We start from the raw sequence: 22137 nt of genomic DNA on the forward strand, positions 1-22137 counted from the left end.
ATTCCCGTGGTTTACCCCGCATCAACTGATAAAACGCAGACAAGTGTCCAGGTAGCGCTATTGAGTTCCAGACACATTTGGACAATGGGACCATAGACACCGATGGCCAGACAATGATTTGGTGTTTCAGGGGCCTAAGTATCAAGTCGGTTAATTACAGTGAATTGTAATATTTTCTGTGTTTCGCTGCAGATTTTAAACTTGTCACATAATAAAAGCACAGATGTATTAATGATTAATGCTCATTCAGAAGAGTCATCACATGTGCTAATAAGATTTGTCAGTTTCAAATTCATCCACACATATCCACAAATAAGTGAACATTTCTCTAACGGTCTGTTCTTTATAGCCACAAACCACTACTACTACTCTTAGTTAATAATGCAACTACAAAATGCAACTGTAAATAATGAATATACTACAGTGGAAAGAAATGCTGCTTAAGTTCCTGATTTGTGTTGCATTTTCAAATAATAAGGATGTGTTGGCATCAGCCAGCTCCATCCATTTTTGTTATTCCCAGGTTCACACTGAGATGCTGTAGAAAAACCTGACCAACGCACTTGATCTGGGCTCCTGTGCCTTCGGGGCCCGCAGTTGATTATTAATTCAGCAGTAGCCGTGTTTCCTGGTGTGGTTCAGTGTTTTACTGCTCCCTTGGCAGTTGTATCTGTGATACTGATACGTAGAAGTAAACACTGCACACAGCATGAGTGGTCCATAGAATAGGTGTTGCAGTGAGGCCCATTTGGTGCTTCATGCTGGAGACTGTGTGCACAATACTGGACTATATTAAAGCGTGTTAGCGTAGTTCTCTCAATGATGTTGCAGCGCTCAATTAATCTTTGATATATGCAGGCCAGAGACTGGAAATTATACCAATTTTCTCTATATATATTTTTTTTTTAATTTACCTAGCATTGGGTCTATTGTATGTTAACATCCATGCATGTTAGCATACAAATTACATGTGGACATGCAACTAGGTTTGGGAGATGTGTTTATTTGTGGAGCTAGGCATGTAACGCTGTTTTTAGTCACAACCAAACAAAAGCCACTAAGCCTATTATTCTTTGAAGACGGGCTGAAAAGCCGCCTGAAACTATTAGAAAGACTCGGATGAACGACGCCTCCAGTTGCAGACTCTAAAGAAACAAACTGGTGGGAGTAACAAACACTAATAAAGTATCAGGGCACACAAACATACATATCCGTGCAGTTTCTGCTGCAGTTGTCAAGTATGACGAACGAGCTCATTCTGCTTGTCGGCACCGATCGATCAGACACCAGCCACTAAAGATGGCTGGATTGTCATGTCGTCGCCGTTGGCCCAACTCCAACTGCCACTGTACAGTAAGTGCATGCCTTCGAATTGTGCTTTACATGTTTACTATTTGCCAAGTTAAATTCTTAAAGAAGGAGGCCTTCATATTAACTGCCAACAATTGGTACACTGGTGCAATCGTCCAACCCTTCATCCTATCCTGCACGTCACCACAATCCACTTCTCTTGATGAATGTACACCCAATATTAAGATGAGATGAGATGTGGTGAGATAATACTTTATTGTAAGAACAAAGTGACAGCAGTTGTGGATAAAGTGACTATGTAAATAGGCTACGTATTTACTCAGTGAGGTCAGAGCTGTGTGCTGTTGTACAGTCTGATGGCAGTGGCACGTAGGAGCATTTGAAGTGGTCAGTTCTGCACCGGGGTGTGGGATGACCCACTGGCCACTGTTTCTAAACAGTCCAAGTCCAATCCCACCCCTCGAGCGGGCTTTCCTCACCAGTTTATTGAGCCTGTTGACCTCACCAGTCTTGGCACAGCCCCACCAGCACACCACAGCAAAGATGAGCACGCTGGCAATCACAGACTGGTCAAACAACGCCAAACGACCTCAGTCTCCCCAGGAAGAACATCCTGCTCTGTCCTTTCCTGTAGAGTTCGTCTGTGTTATGTAATCAGTCCAGTTTATTGTAAATTTGGACCCCAAGGTACTTGAGTCCACAATTTCCAACCTCCTCACCCTGGACAGTGACTGGGAGGTCTCCTCCTGTTCCTCCTGTAGTCCACCACCACCTCCTTAGTCTTCCTGAGGTTAAGTTTCTGGTGGTTTCTGTTGCTCCGCCCAACAAAGCTCTTGATCAGTCGTCAGTACTCCTGTACTCCTCCTCTTCATTATTGGCGATACATCCAACCATGGAAGAGTCATCGGAAAACTTTTGGAGGTGGCTGGTACCGGAGGTGTAGCGGAAGTCAGAGGTGTAGAGTGTGAAGAAGAATGGCAGTGATGTCAGGGTGAAGTTGCATGACCAGTAGCTTGTCTCTCGGGAGGATGAGTTGGATGCTGTTGAAGTCAAAGAAAGTGACTCTCACAGTGCTTCTTGCACTCTCCAGATGAGAAGGGGCCTTGTGTGTGAGGAAAATGATTGCGTCCTGCACACCCATGTGCCATGTGAGAAATTACCGTTTCTCACTGTTTTTTCACCTTCAGATGTAAAACTGACAAAATAATCTGTAATAATACCTCGCCAAAGAAGTGCCTGCTGTTGGACGATGTAATGAAGTGTAGGAAATGTATGTCGACCTACGCAGGACATACAGTAAGGTCACTCACAGCTCAGTATAGATATAGACAGGCTAAACACATCTTTGTACTGTGCAGCTTCATTCCCCTAAGTAAAACATCTCAGGAGCTTTTACCAAGTCATGATGGGTTTTTTATCCACTCAAAGTGCTGTGTTTAAGGAAACAATTTCCCAGATGTCCCACACTCATTTTAAACCTGTGAGGGGACTGTTAGATCAGTAAACTTCTTCCAGACAGTGTTATTACACGTGCAATTGGCAATTCCACACTCAGGCTAATGCTGTATCAAAGCACACAGTCTACAACAAACCACTAGCGTAAAAGAAAACAACTACAGTACATGTTTTTTGCAACACAGTCCTATAGTAGCAATGAAAGCTGCAGCCTCGAACAACAGCGACTGATCATAAACACAAGCTGTCCATATATGTCCGCAAGTGACTGCCGGCGCCTTTGTGCGAGCGCTGCACTGTAGTGTAGGTGATTGTGCGCTGGTGTGTTTGTCCGAGGCTCGGGAGTGTTCATCAGTTTACTGGGAATGTAATTCACTGGTGCTGTTTATACTGCAGCCCACGCAAACTCATAAAGAAGCTGTGAAAACGCTTGCTCCGTTGTAAAGAGCACCACCATCTGAAGCTCTGCGACGCCTGACACAGACAGGGCAGACATTTTATTTGGCAGTACATATGGTGTCGTCTTTTCCACTCGCTGTTGGGAAACGCTGCCGAAGCAGCCGATGGCACCCACCGGGATGAGGAAAGATTAGGCACCGGCAGCAGGAGGGATGAGGCAAATAAAGGAGGAAGAGGAAAAAAAATCTATGTTTTGCAAGGTCATTTGTTCTTTAATGTGCGCAAAGACTTTGTTATTACTTTGTCTCTTCTTTTTTTTTCTTTCTTTTTTTTATAGACGTAGCAAATTGCATTGAGCGGAAAACAAGCAGGGAGAGGAAATTCACTTCCATAATTTGGAGGAGGCTGTTTTTAGAGGTTCACTCCTTTTCTCCTCTCTCGTCCCCCAGTTTATTTCTCTTCCTCTGTTTTCATTTGCTGGGGGAAATTAAAAGCTATTGTTGTCAAGTGTAGAGAAAGACCCAGCGTATCTAATCCCCTCTAAACCACACGTTATGCATTGTGTGTGCAGTATTTGCTGTAGTACCACGACCAATGCAGTGGAAACTACTGGAATAGGCCTGCGAGAGGATTCAGTTGAATAATAGTTTGCATTTAGTGCTCTAAATGCTTATTTAAAATGCTGATGGCCCTTTAATCCTTTTTTGCGTTCGTCATCATCACTTTTTCCTTTACATTTCTTCTCGCTGTTGAACTCCATTGTCGTGACTTGATGCCAATAGCTGCAGGGGTCACCAAACCATTTGCAAATGAAATGTCATACTCTCAACTGCAGTTGTTTAAAGTAGGGGTCTTCAACGTTTTTCAGGCCAAGGACCCCACCTGCTTCCTACTATATGAGTTCTGAATCAAACTTGGCCAGTGCTATTTATAAATATACAGTACTAATATCATTTTGCATTCAGTATCATCAATCTGTATCACTGAATGAAAAGTAACATCTTCTGCTTCCATTTATTCCTTAACTAAAATATGTTTGATTCATGTTTATGTTCCTCTCCCCTGCAGTACCTCTGCGGACCCCTAGGGGTCACAGACCCAGGGTTTAAAGTGCTGTTGTGGATAGTGTATTACGTAACTGATCCTGTCTCTCAAGAAGGACTTAAGGACTTCTTTCCTGTGTTCTAAGCTTGAACTCGAGCCACAAACCTCAGCGTTTCCTCTGTGGTTTCAATGGGAAACTGAGTATCATTCAAGTACCTCAAGTACATTACTAGTAAATTGAGAAAAGGAAGTTCAAACCATTAATGTAACTGCGATATGTGACTAGGCAACGTAGATGTAGAATCTGTCTCTTCAGCAATTCATTGACCACCACAAAGGTCAGGACTAGTAGCACTGAAGCTCCATCGGTTGCATATCTCTGGGCAAAAAGTATTACTATGGATAGTTTCCACAACTTTGTCACCCTCTGCTGGCTACACAACACAAAATATAGGCAGTTAAGTCAAGTATATAACGTAATTTAAATCCTCTTTAATAAAAGATGTGCCTCTAAATATGAACTCAAACAGTGTCCAAAATAGTGTCCAAAATAGACAGAAAAAATTCCCTCCAGATGTGGATCAGGGTTCACGGCCACACATACAGCTTGTATCTGTCAGTCTTTTAAATTAAAACAGCATTCCTGCTCTGATCTCGACCGTAATAAAACAAATCAACAAAGGTCCAGTCTGTCGAGTCGTCACACTGATTATTTACCGTCACTTTTAATGCGCTCCAGCTGAAGGGAGTGGGGGCAGCATCCTTCAAGCCCCACCCAGCACAAGGACGACTGATGTGGGTCCAGAATGGACCGCAGAGTGCCTGGGAGGACCCAACCGAGCTGTAGGGCTCACTTTTTCCAACATCTCAGCAGTACACGTGCACACAGTCAGAGGAAAGAAGTGCGAACGATGAGGCGTAAATGTGGCGACTATTCTGGGATTCTGTTCATGCAAGAATCAAACAGGCTCCACGGAAAGATTGGACATGCAAATAGAGAAGCAGCTTAGCTCTCCCCGTCAGGACGACGAAGATTTGACTTTTCCGTGCTCACCCCAGTTGTGTGCCCGCCGTCGTTGTCCTGCCGCCTCCTGGTGTGCATATCCTGTTGGCATAAGGAGCTTTAGCTGCTTTTCTTGGAGAGCAGAGCATGTTTCGCTAGAGGGCCCGTCTGCAGGGGCATTTAAGTTTTGAGTTGGCGGACTAGTCCTTATTTACAAGGTGTAATGCCGTTTCACCAAAACATGGCCACATCAAAACTCTTCCTTTTATTTTGGCACGGATTAATTAATAATTTACAATTAAGTGTGAGTGTATCATCATCTTTTGTCCTCACAAATGAGGACAGGCACAGAATGTAGTACGGTTTCAGCGCTGTCAGTTTTGCGTACAAGTTTTCATGCACAGTTGACAGAACGGGCCAGTTCCATTTGCCGTTTAAATGAAAATTCTGCGGCGTTATGCCCTTGGGGATAAATCCATTTATTATAATTCTGAATGCTGATGTCCTCTGATAGTAGTGGGTAATTTCATTCCCGAGTCACTTTTCAGGGATTTTTGCAGAAGCAAACATAAACTGCATGGAGTTATCTGTCGGCCTCCTTACTGTTTCTCTTTTACGTTCATTAAATATAATCTCTTCGCAGCAGAGTCTGATTCCATGCGTAGCCTTTTCAATAAATAAAATTGGCCTCATGTATTAGTAATGCTTTATAGTACGTGATTTCCTCAATCGCTCAATCAAACACAAAAACTGGACATTCAGGCAGTCATTGATTTACTGGTTTTGTGTGTGTAGATTTTTTGTTTTTTTTTATCATGATACAGGATTGGAGATGTTTCACAGCTGGAACTCAAAACATCCCTCATGACTTCTGTTTAAATCTGGACCTCTGATGGCACAGAAACCAAGAAACACAGCCAACAAGCAGCTTGTTGAATTAGTGGCCTACATACAATCTGTTTCATAGTGGTGCTTTTTAAGGTAATTTTAAACTTCATGTATTATTAGAGACTGAAAGTCATTAATGTTAAGTGGTCAGTGTCGGACAGTAGCAGATAATCGTGCATTTTCAATGCTGATGTATCCACCGGCCATATTTAGACCATTTTGCTTAAATTAGGTCCAATCATTCCTCCAAAACCTTCCTTTAACAGGGGCACAGCTTATGACACCAACTCATGTGTGGGGAATTAAGAACAGCTGTAATTCATTTATTTTCTCTTTTCTTTATGTTGTTCTGACTTCTGTCTTTGAAGATATTAGATTAAAGTGACATACAGTTATTTCTCAGGTGTAGTCCTTGGAGACTACCAGACTTGGAGGGAGGCAGTCTGTTTTAATGATGATGGAAACGTGGACAGAAAGAACTGCCGCGTTGCTGAGAAACTGTCTGTCTCTTCATTTTGACGCAGCAGACCGACATTGGTTCGATGAAGCTGTGAAACAAGCACAGAAGCTTCATAAATGGTTGATGGGTTCGATCGTTGCGCTAACTCACTGGTCCACTGTGTACTGAGTACAGTTCAGTCACAATGGTGACTTCAAAAGACGAGTAGAGCAAATATTATATAAGAATCCATTCAGAGAAAATCTGTGCGTGATGAAAATCCTACACTCTTCACCATCTTTATTTTACATGTGTCTTTTATGCTAAGATGCTGGTCTCAGCAGACGCGTTTTCAGTCTGTATGAAAAACAAAATATATCCCAGTTAAAGGGTTCCGCTTGTTTACACCAGGTGTGAAGTGGCTTCATGCTTACTGTGGTATTTCATTTTTATATTTTTTTTACCCCTCTTCAGGAGCACCTTGTTAAGCCGAAATAGGCAAGTCAACATCATGTCGCGTTCGGAAAATAACAAACACAAGTGCTGACTGATAGTTTCTCCTCGCCACGTCGCCACGTGCGGTAAACTAACCGCAAAGGACGGCTCGGGATGCAGTGAATGAGAACGATCGTTTTGTTTACACGTGCCATGCATCAACACAGTTTGGCCAATTAGATGAATTCCCAGCTAGCCAGTGAGCTACCCCTCAAATTAATTGGTGTCAACCTAAGAGCACAATGGCTTGAGAAGGAGAGAAGAGACAGGAAAATGCGGGCACACTTTAATATTTATTTATTTATTGCAAGTCATCATTGCAGCATTGAACAATGTCATTGGGCGCTGCAGAATCTCCTCATATTGTCTAGTGGTCAGCCTCTGACGCCATCCAAATCAGCACAAATCTTTCAGTTGAACGATTAGTCATGGTGATGTGCGTGATGCAACAATCTGAAGTAATAAATAAACTTTCATTGAAAGGAAGAATTATTTTTGTTATATAATAAAAATCCATTCATGAAAAATCACATTTTAGAGACGTACCACCTGCAAAACATTAAGCTATTAAAGAAAGACGTTGATTCAAATGACCCGACCTGCGGTCCATGCGGATATAAGGGGCAGAAGCACAGGTTAAAAAATTGTGATAAATTTTTTAATGGGGGGTACCAATAAAAAGACAATGCTGGAAGTCCAGTTTGTGAAGACTTGTCACACACAAGCGAAGAGCTACGCAGCAAACAATACAAAGTATTGTATCTTTATTGATTCGCTGCTGCAGCTTTTTTCCCAAATGGTAGCGGGCAGTGGTGTTGAAAAGGTCTAATGACCCTCAGTGACTGCTGCCCTGCTCTACCAGTGAAGTGGTTTGATTGAACTAAAAGAAGCAGCCTTCATTTTGATACAGTGCCTTTGCTGGTGTTGGTGCAGTCCTCGTGGTTGCTCCGCAGCCACTGGAATTGCAGAAGCATAACATCAGAGTCTAATTAGATCAGGGACCGACACTTCGTTTGTATTGTATTTTTTAGAGGGAGGGCTGTGTAGTAGGCCCCAATGAGAGGGAGGTGAACTTTAATGGAATTCACATCAGTGCAGTTTGTACAAGTAGTTCCACTGAAGACTGGAGTTTAGAGGAAGGAGTGCCACTCAACGTTTTTCGCCAAGTGGCAAATTCATCCATGTATTATATACCTAATGCCAGTAAAGTAAACATTTTTTGTACAGTTACGTATCTTATTATAAATAAGACACTCTGGTTACTTCTTTGTATTTATTTCCAATTCACATCTGCACCGTGCAGCAGCTGGCCGGGGTCCCATGAGTTGAGGTGTTGAATTGTAGAATCACAGCTTTTTAAGGAAGACTTGTGCCAAAATATGTTGGAAAGGAGACAACACGGGATGCATCTAGATATTTAGAAGGAGAAATACAATTTCCCTCATTCTGGTTGGGAAGAGTAGAACCGCTTTTTGCCCTCTTTGAAATAATTGGGAATCTATTCAGGTATACTCCCCAATGTACAAATGCCGAGGCTTTTCTGAGGATTTCATTCAGACAAACCTTCCCAGTGGAGGTACTGCAGGGATAGAGGGTCCCAGACTTCATACTGAAAGCTAATCGGCAATTCAGTCCGTGTACACTCGGTGTCTCATATCCATCTTTATGTCCACGACATTCAGGGGCTTTGGGCCTGCACTGTGTCATCCCTTTCCCCATTTTGTTATATTCATGGACAGAATATTGTGGCACAGCAGTGCAGCAGCTGTTTGGAGATCATCCAGTTCAGGGTGAGAGGGCATCTTAACCAGCTGTAGGCCATAATATTACTCAGTATTTGTATGGACATTGATCTCTTGTGGGCTCTGGATGAATCGAGGGTGAGGATCAGTAATTTCATATCTGAGGCTATGGCACGAATACATTAAGGCAGGAGTCTTCCAACGTTTTTCAGACCAAGGAACCCCCAAACTGATGGAGAGATTAAGTAGGAACCCCCTCCCTATGATATGTGTTCTATATTAAACTTAGTCCAAATGTGTGTGTGTATATATATATATATATATATATCCCCCGCAGTGCCTCCTCAAACCCCCTAGGGATCTCAGACCCCCTGTTGAAGACCTACCTAGACCCCCTATGCTACCTATTTCTTTACATGATAATAGTGCTGAAGCAGTTCAGTCTGGGGTTCATGTCCACTTGGGCGATGGCTGTGACACAAACGATATAGTTAAAGTGGCGGCGATGAGTCAGCGAAATTAATTTGACAGGGCAATACTGTAGCTAAATAACTGTTGTTTAATTTCACTCTGAGGATGAGGCAATTTAAGACAAATATTCAACTTGAAAATAGAGAAGAAGGTTATATATATGTAGGTATATATATATATACCTACATATATATTTAGTTCATCCCATCTTTGGTAAGAGTAAACCAGTTGCTGTTTAACCACCCTCACCAGCATTTTGTAACATTGCATCAGAAACAGGCAACATTTTTCTGCTCCACCATCCATTTTCTTACTCTCTCTGACTGTAGTGTTTTTGAGACTGCTTTGCAGAGCCCTAGACCTTCGCATTGATCATGCTCCCTCGCAGCGTGTTGGTCATTGATTGTCATGCTGCGTAGTTATTTTGAGGTGACTCAAGGGGCGTTTCGGGATGAGCGCGTCATCCGAAATGCGTCTCGTCTAGGAAACTGCTGAGTAAGTGATTTCTGGTTTGTCACATTATTTCGTTGCCTTTTTTTTCAATCTTCCCGGTGAAGTAATAAGAAAAAATCTGTGTGAATACTGGTAAATTCTGGCAGTAAGTCCATTGCTGGCTGTAGTTCACACTGACATGAGCCTACAGTCCTCACGCTGTGAAGCCCACGGTGGCCTCCAGTGTCTACATGCACTGGTGTGTTCAGACTGTGCCTGTTAGACTAAAACCAATTAGTGTGTGTCTGCTCTTGTCGGCAACTGCGTATCTGATAAATGGGGCTGTGGGTTCCGTTTATCCTTTCGTGTCTGTGTGTGTGTGAAGGGGACGGCAGCGGGGACGCGGAGATGCCTGGTCGTCTTTGTGGCTGTTGCGTGTGTGACTACGACACGCACACACACACAGTCACACATCTCCTATGTGCTATTACCAGTGAGCAGCACAGGGCTTCCCTTTAGCTCTGCAGTTGATTGCAAACCACTATCAGTCACACTCACCCAACTACGCCGCCACTCAATATTTTCTCACCTCTGCCTCCACCCTCTTCCTTTCCATCTGCCCTAAGATATACTGGTGGTGTGTGTGTGTGTGTGTGTGCATGTGTGCATTTTAACCGAGGTGCCACCTGCCACTGCACTCCCAAAGTACCAGCTAATCTCTCTCTCTCTCTCTCCCTCTTTCCTCTTCCCCTCCCTCTTTTTCACCCCCCCATCACTGTTTTTTTCCCCCCTTATCCTTCCTCATCCTTTCAGGTCTCGGATGTTATCCTTTCTCCTGAGCCGCGGACAACATTTCATCTAGCCAGGTGAGTCTCTCTCTTTGTTTTGCCATCTCAGTCCCTGTCTCTCCTCCTCCTCCTCCTCTTTCTCCCCGTCTCCACTGCATCTGCCTTTGGGTGCTGCTGCAAAGATGCTGCGTCACTGTGCCAGTTTCGTATAGACACAACTGTTGTTTCACTATAGGGCCAGTAGAGGAACAGTACAGATGAATATCTCTATTGTCCCACCTGTTTCTCCTTCTGTCTGAATCTGCTGATGAATGTATGCCAGAATTTATGAATGTATTGCTTCATTGAAGAACCCAAGAGCCCAAATAATGGGCATGTGCCTGTAGTTCCTATGTGTGTGTGTATATATATATATATATATATTTGAGTCTGTGTATGAAAACCACAGGCTATTAGGATTGGTGCTTTTCTTTGCACGTTTGTCTGGACATGTCTAGACGGCTCCCAGACGGTAACTCTTCAGGGCATTAACACTTTCACGTGGTTCAGGTGCCGAGAGGTGGAAAGGGAACATTATCCCCTCACTATTTCAGACACCGTAGATTTTCACTCAGTCCAAATTAATTTCTGGCGTCAGGTCTGGTCACCTCTCTGCCTATTGGAAGTGACAAATCAAAGTATAAATTGTGCAACACCCCATCCAGAGAAAGACGAACTCACCAACCTCAGATCTCCCCCCCCCCCCCCCCCCCCCCCGTCTTTTTTTTATACTTTGTGGTTGAGCAGGATATTTGAGGTGGTGACGGTTATGCGCATTTTACTGGCTTAACGTGACCATTTACCACAGTGAAACATTCATTCATTCTGTTTCAAGTCACACATCAGTGTCAACATGAATCTCTTCGTAGGATGAAGGCAGTTTTGAAGTAAATGTGATTCTTCTGATATAAGAGGGCGTCATACTAATCAATAATTCAAATACTTTTAAAAAATATATATATATTTATAGCAGATCAAATGACTCCCTTTAATGCAACAGTGTTGCCCCTCCTACAAATCTGCGCAGCTCTCAGCCTTTTAGAGCATTAGTTCGGTGTGCTGGACCACATGCTTCAGCGGCTACGGCTGTCATCCACTGCCCCCATATAAAACCATGGGCCACCGCTTCCAGGTCAGCTAATTGCATTCTATCTGCACCGCTGAAATGGTGGGGTGACAAGTCCAAATGGATGGGTGTTGAAGCTGAAATTGATTATGTGTCAGGACTTGGCTTATCGCACTTAAGTTTGTTGGACTAAATTTATATCAGATGTACTCACTGATACATCACCGACCAGATATTAAATTCCATTCTACTTTGGTCCAGTCATGTCAAAGTAATGTGGCTGAAGTGATACTGGAATAATACGTAGATATATTGTTGTCAAAGAGGACAAACTAACTTGTAATTATTAAACAATTCATTCAAATACTGGAATAGTTTCTGTATTTAGTGCACCCACAACTAAAAGATACTGGCTACCATTAAATAAGGTACTGGTCATCTGTGTGTCCTTACCCACTTGCAGTATTTATGCTTTGTACACCAATCAGCCATAACCACTGACAGTAGTAAGTAAATAACATTGACCATCTTGTGATAATTCAGTGTTCTGCTGGGAAACTTTTGGACCTGGCATTCATGTACATGTGTAGCCATGTACCACCCACCCAGACCAGACCAGATACCCCTACCCCATAGTAATGACACTTCTTGATGGCAGCAGCCATCCCCAGCAGAATACAGCCTGACAAAGGACAAAAAATGGTTTAGGAACAACTCAAAAACAACAGCACAAGGTGTTGACCTGGCCTCCAAATTCCCCAAATCCCAAACTGATCAAGTGTCTGTGGGATGCACTGAAACAAGCCTGATCCACAGAGACACCTCCCCTCAACCCATAGGACCCAAAGGACCCCACTAACAACATTGTGTTTCCACGTTTTCATTCTTTCTTCACAGTATACCTTGATAGAGGAAAATGGAAAATAAATAAAATCTACAATACAATAAAATTAGTCCGTTACTAACACAAGAACCTTACCTTTCATATCACTGACAGTTTGTCAATGAATCTGTCCTTTTGATTTTCATTAAGTCTAAGTAGCTTCAGGTGACAGTATTCACTTTCAGCTTTTCATACTGCAGTTTTTCAAATATTCATAGTTCTACAATCAATACTCTAAGTCTTTCTTTTTTAAACACACACACATGACACACAAACACTGTGTGGCTTGGTAGGGAGCTGTTTGCCAGCTTTCAGAAGGACCATGTACATTCAAACACAAGAGAGTATCTGACGTGGAAACATGTTAGCCTTCTCCTCCTCCCCTGCTGTCTTCATGAGGGAAAACGTTAGTGGCATTTCCCAGCAGGTCGGTTTGACCTTCTCCTGTTTGTTTAGCCTCTCCTTTCTCCTCACCCTCCATCACACAAGCTGGCAGCTGAACCGGAAAGACAGACAAAACTGACCGGGGGAACTCCCGGTCACTTAGCCCGGTCAGATATCAATTGTCACACCCACGAAAAACAAGCAACAGAGAGCAAACTATCATATGTAGTGTATACAGTTATTTTGATTAATACCCATGATCTGATACACACATTCAGCACAATTAACATTATACACACTCAATGGGACTACCAGATTCAGACTGACAAGCTGGTAATGACTAGGGATGGGTATCGATAGCATTTTATTGATGCCGATACCATTATTGATTCTGCTTATTGATACGATTCTTTATCGATTCCCTTATCAATTCCTCCTGTGAATTTTTGGTTTTAAAAACATCAGACATTCATGGTTTTGTGTAAACAAACAAACCAATTTTATTGAGTTTCTAAACAAGAGATAAGAGCTTGTGTAAGTAAACAAATAGGAAATTGGTCACTGGATCCTCAATAGCACTGCTTTCTGAGACTTATATCCTCCTTCACATCGAAAATACTGGGCTGACATAGGATTTTCAGACCTGGGTCTGACCTCCTGCTGTGAGAGCTTTCCTCCCTATCATACATCATTGCGTCAGCCACGTCATCATTACACAATTAAGTGCGCCGAATCTCCTCTTTTCCACGGATGCAGAGCAGCTCGCGGATCTCACGGTCTTGCCAGTGCCATGGTTGATAAAAAAGTGTGCCATATCACTATACAAGCTGTATATAAACACAGATGCGCAAGTGCAGTTCACATCAGCATTCACCGGCGCAATTTCCCGAACATGTCGTAGGGCTAACTCATGTTCACACGGGACCCGGGCCGATAAAAACCCAGGTCGATTGCCGGAGAACCCCTTTCACGTCGCACAAAAAACCCGTGTCAATCCACATCAACTTGGTTTTTCGGGGGCTTTAGTGATAGCCGCACTTGTAGAACGGAGATTGACGACCACATGGCACTCTTTGTATTTTATGCTGTGCGCCGTCGACAAATGCTTCAGCATGTTGGTGGTGTTGCCACCCTTGCTTGAAATTACGGTGCTGCGTAAGTTACATGTTGCGTTGTTGAAGTCTTTCAGCCATTGCGTCCTCCTTGTCCTCACGTGATGTGGATGACGTGCTTCGACGTAAAGATTCTTCTTCATCTTTCGTTTTAAGGTAGTTGGCAAAAAACTTTTAGGTGCATTACTGGCTGAAAGAAGAGAATGAGGGTAAAGGCAATAGTGGTCCCTGTGGTGAAAGGAATACTAGGGGCCAAGGCCGCCAAAACTGAGATAGTGAGACACACATCTGGGATATGTCCAGAAGAGTGCAGAACGAGGGAAAGGACCCTAAAGCTCCCAGGCCTCTGGTAGAAGACCCAAGCTTGAAGGAGGAATCAAAGACCATCAAAAGGGGAATTTATGTGTTTCCTTTCTAAAATTCACACAAAAAAGGCACAAAGAGACTCAGCTATTGAAACTGTGTGATTCATCTCTGCAGGCAATTAAATAGTCTCAAAAAAAAAAAAAATCTGACTCATCTTGGCACCTCTAATTATTATTTTTGGGGGATTCTCTACTGTTGTCCGGTTATAAATAGATGTAACTTTATCAAACCTGAATACCTGGACTAAATGGTGTGGAAAAACACAAGTACTTTAAAAATCTACCCCTTCAAGCTACTTTTAATTGACCGACCAAACCAGACCTCCTGTGATCACATTAAATTATTTGATAGGAGATGAGTAAAAATAAAAGCATAAATACCGCACATACATATCAGTACATTACAAATTTACATTATTACATTATTTACAATGTTGATGAAATATTCATAGCTCACCAACACCAGGATCAAAACTACGAGCACAAGAGGTACGGATCAACGCAAACAAATAAACAATCCACTAACGCTTGAAGAAATTCTTTCTTCTTCTTTCTTATCAAGTATAACAATTGGTTTACGAAGCTCTTGGGAAAATGAGCAGTACACAACATCAACAAAGGCTACACATTTAATACAACAGTTCAGCTCCAGCATGTCACAAATCACAATCACAAATCTGACGGCCTCCATCGTTAACCCTGATGTCGCTGTTACAGGCCAGTTACTAATACTTTGTTAAAACGTACAGCAACATTTGTTGATTTAATTATGACATTATGGCATGATACATTGGAGTTACTGAAAATAATGACCTGTTTTGTGACATACGTTGTTCAGGGTTCATTTCAAATCTTTTCCATGGCTTATGCCCTTGGATGCTGAATGAAAATGTTGAATATTGTTTATTTTTGTGTGTATTTTCAATGAACGCCAGCAACAATGAAGCCAAAGAGAATTGGATTCATGACCATATGTTGTTCAGTGTCGGTGAGTGTAGACAGAGAGAGATGGGGAGGGAGGAACTAATCTTCATATTGTCAGCCTCTGCAGCAGTGATGTAATGGCCCAGAACTCCCCCCACCCACCCACTCCTCAGACTACACTCTTTTATATTTTTTCTTTCTTTCCTTGCCTCTCCCTTTCTTCTTGACCACCTCTCCTCTGCATCTTTTCATCTCTTTGACTCTTGTTTCATTTTCAGCTTCCTCCGCTGCCTCTTTTTCACCTCTTTCCGCTGCTCTCTCCCTCTCTCTCTCTCTCTCTCTCTCGTTCTCTCTTTCTCTTTTCTTTGGTCTGTTGTCAAGGGGCTCATACATATAAATGAGAATTGTTATGAAATGCATAAACATTAAAGGATGTTTATTCTGCGCGAAACTGCTTACAGATGATTCCATCGGAGACTGTCCTTCTCAGGTTGCGTAGGCAGTTGTTTCATTTGCAAATTACAGAATGCAGCATTTCACATTTCATACCTTGAAAGACTTAGAAGACATTTCCACAGTCCGAGCACAAAAGGGCATAGCTGCTTGTGCAATCTAGCATCACAATAATTTGTGAAATAGTCATGACATTAAGGGATTTGCAGGAAACTGTGTTTTTTGTTTGTTTGTTTTGTTTTGTGACACTTAATGACATGTATGAAAGTGCAACGTCAGCAGGTATTAAGACATATTTGCACCATGAAGAATATTTATGCAGGTCTGCGAAATGTATTTCTTTGTCCACATTGTTCAGTGGCTGTTGTTCAGCATTTGCTGATCGGTGCGGATGTTTTTTTTTTTTTTTTTTGGAGCACACAAAGAAACTTTATATTGGTGGAATTACAGAATGCACACAAACGACATAGACTCTGTATAGGTCCAGCTTCAGAACTGATGGATAAAGCCACACACATGACTTTCACCATGGACTCTGAGTTTTTGATTTTCATACGGGACGTCACGTTTTGAAATTCTTGAGATGCTCATTTGTTTTCTTTTGTTATCGTGTCTTACTCGGCCACTGCGCTTGGTTCGGTTCAGGCAACACAAAAACACCATCAGATTTTGCATTAAAATACACTCTTTCAAATATATGGCACATTACACACACCATGGACTAGTAATTAGTAAACTTAAAATGGGGTGATGCTTTGAGAGCTTTTTCAACCTCCATTTCCTTTTCTTTTATAATAATCTCCACTCATAAATAATAGTGGAAAGAACAATGTGTGCACTGAGTACTTTGAATCACTGGCAGTTATCACGAATGGACAGAAATGTACTGTTCTGTGAAAATGTTCAAGCTTGATGGACTAACTTAAGAAAACTGAAGTTCGGTAGTACTTCACAAACCTGGATTTGCCTAACCATAGAGACACGGTCGTTCATACCGTACTTACATTCAGTTAATTAGGTGCTCAATATCTCAAAATGGCTATTGTTTATTTCTTTAATTACACATGATTTGAGCCAGAAAGCCTCAACACAGGTCATTTTGTCCATCTGGTGTGGATGAGGTGGAAATATCAGGGGGTAATGATTTTCTTCTTTTAAATTCAATTCACTGACTTCATGTATCACTCATGGGGTTCTTTTTTGAGGAATCTCAATTCGTAACCACTTAATCTTTCGAACTTTCATTCAATAATTTTCTCACAGTGACATGCAGTATTTTCACATGAAGTCCACGAATGACCGAAACCGTTGCAAATGCTAACTTTTACCCAATGATCCCATTCATCACACAGGAGAACATTAAGGCAGGGGAAATCTAATTTGGAATGATGTTGTTTACTATAGTCTGACAGTAATTAGCATACGTGGTGTTGAGTATGACTTCACTTCAGTGATTTGTGCTGATTGAAATTGGAAATGAGATTGTCTCATTTATCTGCAAAAAGTTGCTTACACGCGGCTTGGACTGTAAAGTTAATGGAAATCTAGTTTGTGTTAAGTTTTATAGATCTGTGTGCCCCTCGCGCACACACGCACACACACACGCACGTCATACATTTCCAGTAGATCACAGCAGAGAGTCATTTTGAGCGAGAGCAGGTTAATGAGGAGAGGGATGATAAATGTACGACTAATGGAGACGAATAATCACTTCACCCAGCTTGAGCTGGGGGAAAACTCTGTTGAGCTGCACAGATTTTTCATTTCAGGTATCAATTACATGTATTATTGCTTTTTAGGTAGATATATATGACCTGCTGAGGTAGCCTGAAAGTAATTGGTGGATTACCATCTATTGAACCAAGAGTTCCCTTTATGCTCGTGGGTATGTTATCTGCCCTAGAGCCTAAAGGAGCTTCTTCATCAGTTCAAAGTTATTTTAAATGATGATGAATGTGTATTCGTGTTGTGTCAGTCAAGTTTACGCACCAGCTACAGAAGTAGTTTCGCTCATTATTGACGTTTTCTGATAGGGTGACATCTTCGTTAAATTACTTTTTCCTCACTCTACACTGAGACGTCATCTTCCAAAATGTCTTCTGTGTTTTCCTAACTCATTGGGCATAACCAATCAGCCACAACATTAAAACCACAGGAAAAGTCACATAATAGCGTTAACCTATGTAGTCACAATACAATTTTCTGCTGGAAATTTTTGGAGATGGTATTCGTGTTGATATTACATAGACATGCATTACCCACCAGATCAGGCAACACAACTGCAAGGCCCCCACTAGCAACTTCCTGTTGCCAGAAACCACAGGGCACCCTCAGAAGGACCACGTCCATTCTCTGATGAGTCAGGAACGAGGGAGTCCCTAGGCCACGTTTCCAACAGCCTGTGACCACTGAGGTAGTTTACCACTACCACCACTAGGGGGTGACGGTGTGAGCGAATGAATGATATATTCAATTGTAAAGTGCTTTGAGCGTCTATGATAAGGCGTTATATAAAACCAAGGCATTATCATTTCACCATATACTGGTCATAATGCTAGCTGCTTGTGTAGGATCTACTGGATCGAGGAAATCGGTTTCATGTGTGGTTTCTTCAGTATTACTAGCAGCGTGTCAAACTGAGCCATACACCTAGAAAACGAGCCGTGTAATTCCACAGCTCCTGTACAAAAAGCTGAAACTGTCAATGCTGAGAAGTGTGCTCGCCGCTTAATGAGTTCACCAAAGAATTGTCCCGTATCGAATTCTGTGCACAGTGCTTCTGAATTAAAAACCTGATGTGCAAACGCATTAACAGCGCTCCAGTCCCTTGTACGGCAGTGCGGTACTAAATGTAGGCCACACCGTGGCCTATCTCAATCAAACCCTCTAGGAGCCAATTGTACAGTATTACTGAATAATCCATAGCGTTAGTTTGTGCTCTTAAGGGGTGCTCGAGGAATTTTATTTCAACACATTGCACAGATTCAAACTCAATACGTGACGTCCTTGCATTTTCAAAGCAAGAAGAAGCTCGGTCTCTCGAAACACACCAGTAAACACACACACACACACACACACACACACACACACACACACACACACACACACACACACACACACACACACACCCCCCTACAGACTACATTTAATGTGGGCTGACAGGTGGTTGCTGGATATGCCGTCCCAAGAGACAGAACAAAGCACTTTCATTGTGCATGTGTTCTTAATCAGTATGTGTGTGTCTGCAGGATCAGAAAGTGTGAGCTTTCTGTGTGCACGCGTGTGTGCGTGTGTGTTAGAGGTATGAGGTTGCATTAGAAACGAGCTGAAGTGACTTTCACGCCGGGGAAGATGAGGACAGCTTTAAATGTGTCCAAAACACACGTTCTTCCTGGAGTGTGCGTTAGTGTGGAGCAGTGTTCTAATGAAGATGGTATAACTTTGCTCGTTGTAGGCCTGTCTAGAGTGACATTAGCTTTGACTTCACAGGCCGTCAGAGCTGATATCGCCTCAATCTGTAAATATGCAGCAAATGAAAGTTTTGTTGCGGACAGCGTATGAATATGAATTGACTGCAAAGTCTGCAACTGAAATCATTATGCCAACACTGATATGTAATCATTACTCACACGAAACCAGTCAACAGCAGTAGGTAGAATTGAACACAGAAGAATTGTTATGTTGTTTGTACAATATGCGCTGCGTGCGAACCAGCCTGCATACTGATACAGCGAACATGTAGACCTGTCCAAGGTCCTTTTCTGACTCACAGGTGACTCTCGGCTGTTGTGGACTCAAGGCAAAGAATGAAAATGTGCCTTCTGCTGTTCTAAACATCTCTGGTTTCTACGCTTTGGGGCTTTGACTCTCGTAGCCACAGTTAAGTCACTCTGCTGCTTCAGTTATGTGTAAAGTACAATAACAGAGTGAACTGAGATATGATGCTGCCTAAGAGTAAACATCAGAGATGGTATTCTGCATTCCTTGGTTGTAATGAGTGGTTGTTGAGAGTTACTGTTGCCTATCTATCACCTCGAGCTACTCTGCCCATTCTCCTCTGACCTCTCACATCAACAAGGCATTTTTGTCCACGCAACTGCTGCTCACTGGATATTTTTCGTATCGTTCTCTCTAAACTCTAGAGATGATTGTGCGTGAAAATCCCAGTAGGTCACCAGTTTCTGAAATACTCAGACGAGCTCATCCGGCACCAACAACCGTACCACGTTCAAAGTCACTTAAATCCCCTTTCTTCTCCATTCTTATGCTCGGTTTGACTCCAGCAAGTTGTCTTGATCACCTCTACATGCCTGAATGCATTGAACTGCAGCAATGTCATTGGCTGATTCTTAACAAGCAATTGAACAGCTGTACCTAATAAAGTGGCGAGTGAGCGCACGTACAGTCAAGATCACTTTTTATTTGATAACACAAGGAGGATTTTACCATGCTGATGTATGGTGAGAGTTTAGTAGTATAGTAATGTGCTGTTACTTGCAAGTGGAGCTGATATTTATTCACAGTTATTTCATAATTAAGTTTATTACTATTAGTTAAATTGTTGTTGTAAAAACAGAATACAGCAAGTATGCTTCAGCCGTAAGGAATTTATTTTCGTTGTTCATCATAATGTTAAGTATTGTTCATTCAGATAGATTTTTAACTTAGATCAGTATGATTGTCAGGCGTTTGCTTCACTTTTTACATTCATTTTAATAATTAGCATCCCATGTGCGCAACCCACTCTCTCCTACAGAAATCCCACATTCCCTTCTTATTCAGTGTGATGTAAAAATGCTGTTACATGGAGAAAAGGCTTGTGGTGCCGCTGACTCACTCAGCTTTGATCCTTGAGAGAAGCAGCAGCCCTGTAAACTCTATGCTAATGAAGGTGTATTATATAATTAAATACTTGGGTTGAGATACGGGTAGAGGTGCATATTGGTAGAGGCGGAAGTAATCCCACTTTTCAAGCTTGTGTCAGAGTCACAGTCGTCACCTAAAATATACATTAACAGAATCACCTTCATTAAAGGGCGATGTTCTCTACAAGTAGCAGGGGAGCCTTCATTGGAAAGTTATAATAGACGACGTGAAAAGAGAAAGTTTGCTGAAATTGTGGTCTGATTGGGATGAGGCCAGTAGTTTGTAACTCGTATTTTAGACTAAGAACTTCAAATATCTCATTTCAAGGAGTAGTTTCATATTTGTTCAGATCATGTTACTGTGGAATAATTTTCATGTCAGTCGATTAAGTGTGAAACCATAGCAAGCAGGCAGTGATTTTAGTTTAGCAAAAAGACTGGAAGCAGTGGTGGAACTGTGAGTCTAAGATCCTAAGTTGGGTTAAACAACCACTGAATGATCCACTGTCAATCTTCCCTGCTTTGTAATTCCCAACTCAATAACAGTCTTTTTCATGACTAGCTTTGGATAACTTCGATCAATGCTTTCACATAGACTATTTGCGACTATGCAGTCAATGAAAATATAAGTGTCTGTAATGTTTTTACTTAGGTGAGTTGTCTTCGTCTTTTACAGTATCCTAGTTGCATTCTGATGAGTGAATTTCTGCGGATTACAGCAGCGATGATAATTATGCGTTTAGACCTATGTTCAGTCAGTCGTTGCTTTTTGGCCTCTTTAAATTGGAGGAGGGAAATTATATTACAGCCTCCGGCAAAATTAAAATAAGGAAAAACTATTTGGACACGACTGACGGAAACAGTAGACGAGTATCTGCATTTCTGTGTTTAGATACCAGTTATAAACACAAGCTGACATTCTGAAATGAATTAGATTAGAATAAAACAGTTTTTTATTTATCTCTGTAAGACTTTATCAGAATCGGATTGATACACCTGAAACTGTGCGAGAACAGAGTAGATTCATTCAAATACATTAACACATTAAGCCAGATCGCTTTGCTCGCTCAAACTGAACTTTTTCAATTGATTTTCAAATTGATTAACTTTTCGAATATGAAAAGTTAACTGTTCGAATTGATTAACCTTTTGGTTTACCACTAAATCATTAACAGAACTTCATTAATGAAACCTTTAAACTTTCATTTCGACATAATCATGACATATTTTAAACATTAACTTTTACCCAACGATACATTTCAACAAAAGCTAAGATTTAGTCAGTGCTGAACTCACAAGGAAAAACATAGTTTACTGTATTCTGGATTTAACTTCAGCGCTCTCAAAAGCCTTCGTTGGGTTCTGGTACAAAAGACCACTAACCAACAATCAGACACAACTCACTGTAATAGTCCAAATACTTATTCTTGTCTCCTCTCACTATGAAGTTGCCTTTTTGTAGAGATGCTCGGTTTCATCTGTTTCAGGAATTTACGTTTGGGATCGCCTTTCGTTTATTTCGGTACATTTCGGTAAGCCATGGTGGCTGCTACAAAATAATGATTCAAGAATATGAATA

General features: G+C 41.8%; 1 protein-coding gene across 1 annotated transcript in view; it reads left to right on the forward strand.

Moving 5' to 3' along the window:
- map2 (microtubule-associated protein 2) overlaps positions 1 to 22137 on the forward strand; it is a 95880-nt gene that overhangs the window by 15492 nt on the left and 58251 nt on the right. Inside the window, exon 2 of the mRNA XM_047602061.1 lies at positions 10493 to 10545. The gene's annotated coding sequence lies outside the window, so the exon portion shown is untranslated. The remainder of the gene's footprint in view (positions 1 to 10492; positions 10546 to 22137) is intronic.

Source organism: Mugil cephalus, chromosome 12 (assembly GCF_022458985.1).
Source record: "Mugil cephalus isolate CIBA_MC_2020 chromosome 12, CIBA_Mcephalus_1.1, whole genome shotgun sequence".
NCBI classification, from domain to species: domain Eukaryota; kingdom Metazoa; phylum Chordata; class Actinopteri; order Mugiliformes; family Mugilidae; genus Mugil; species Mugil cephalus.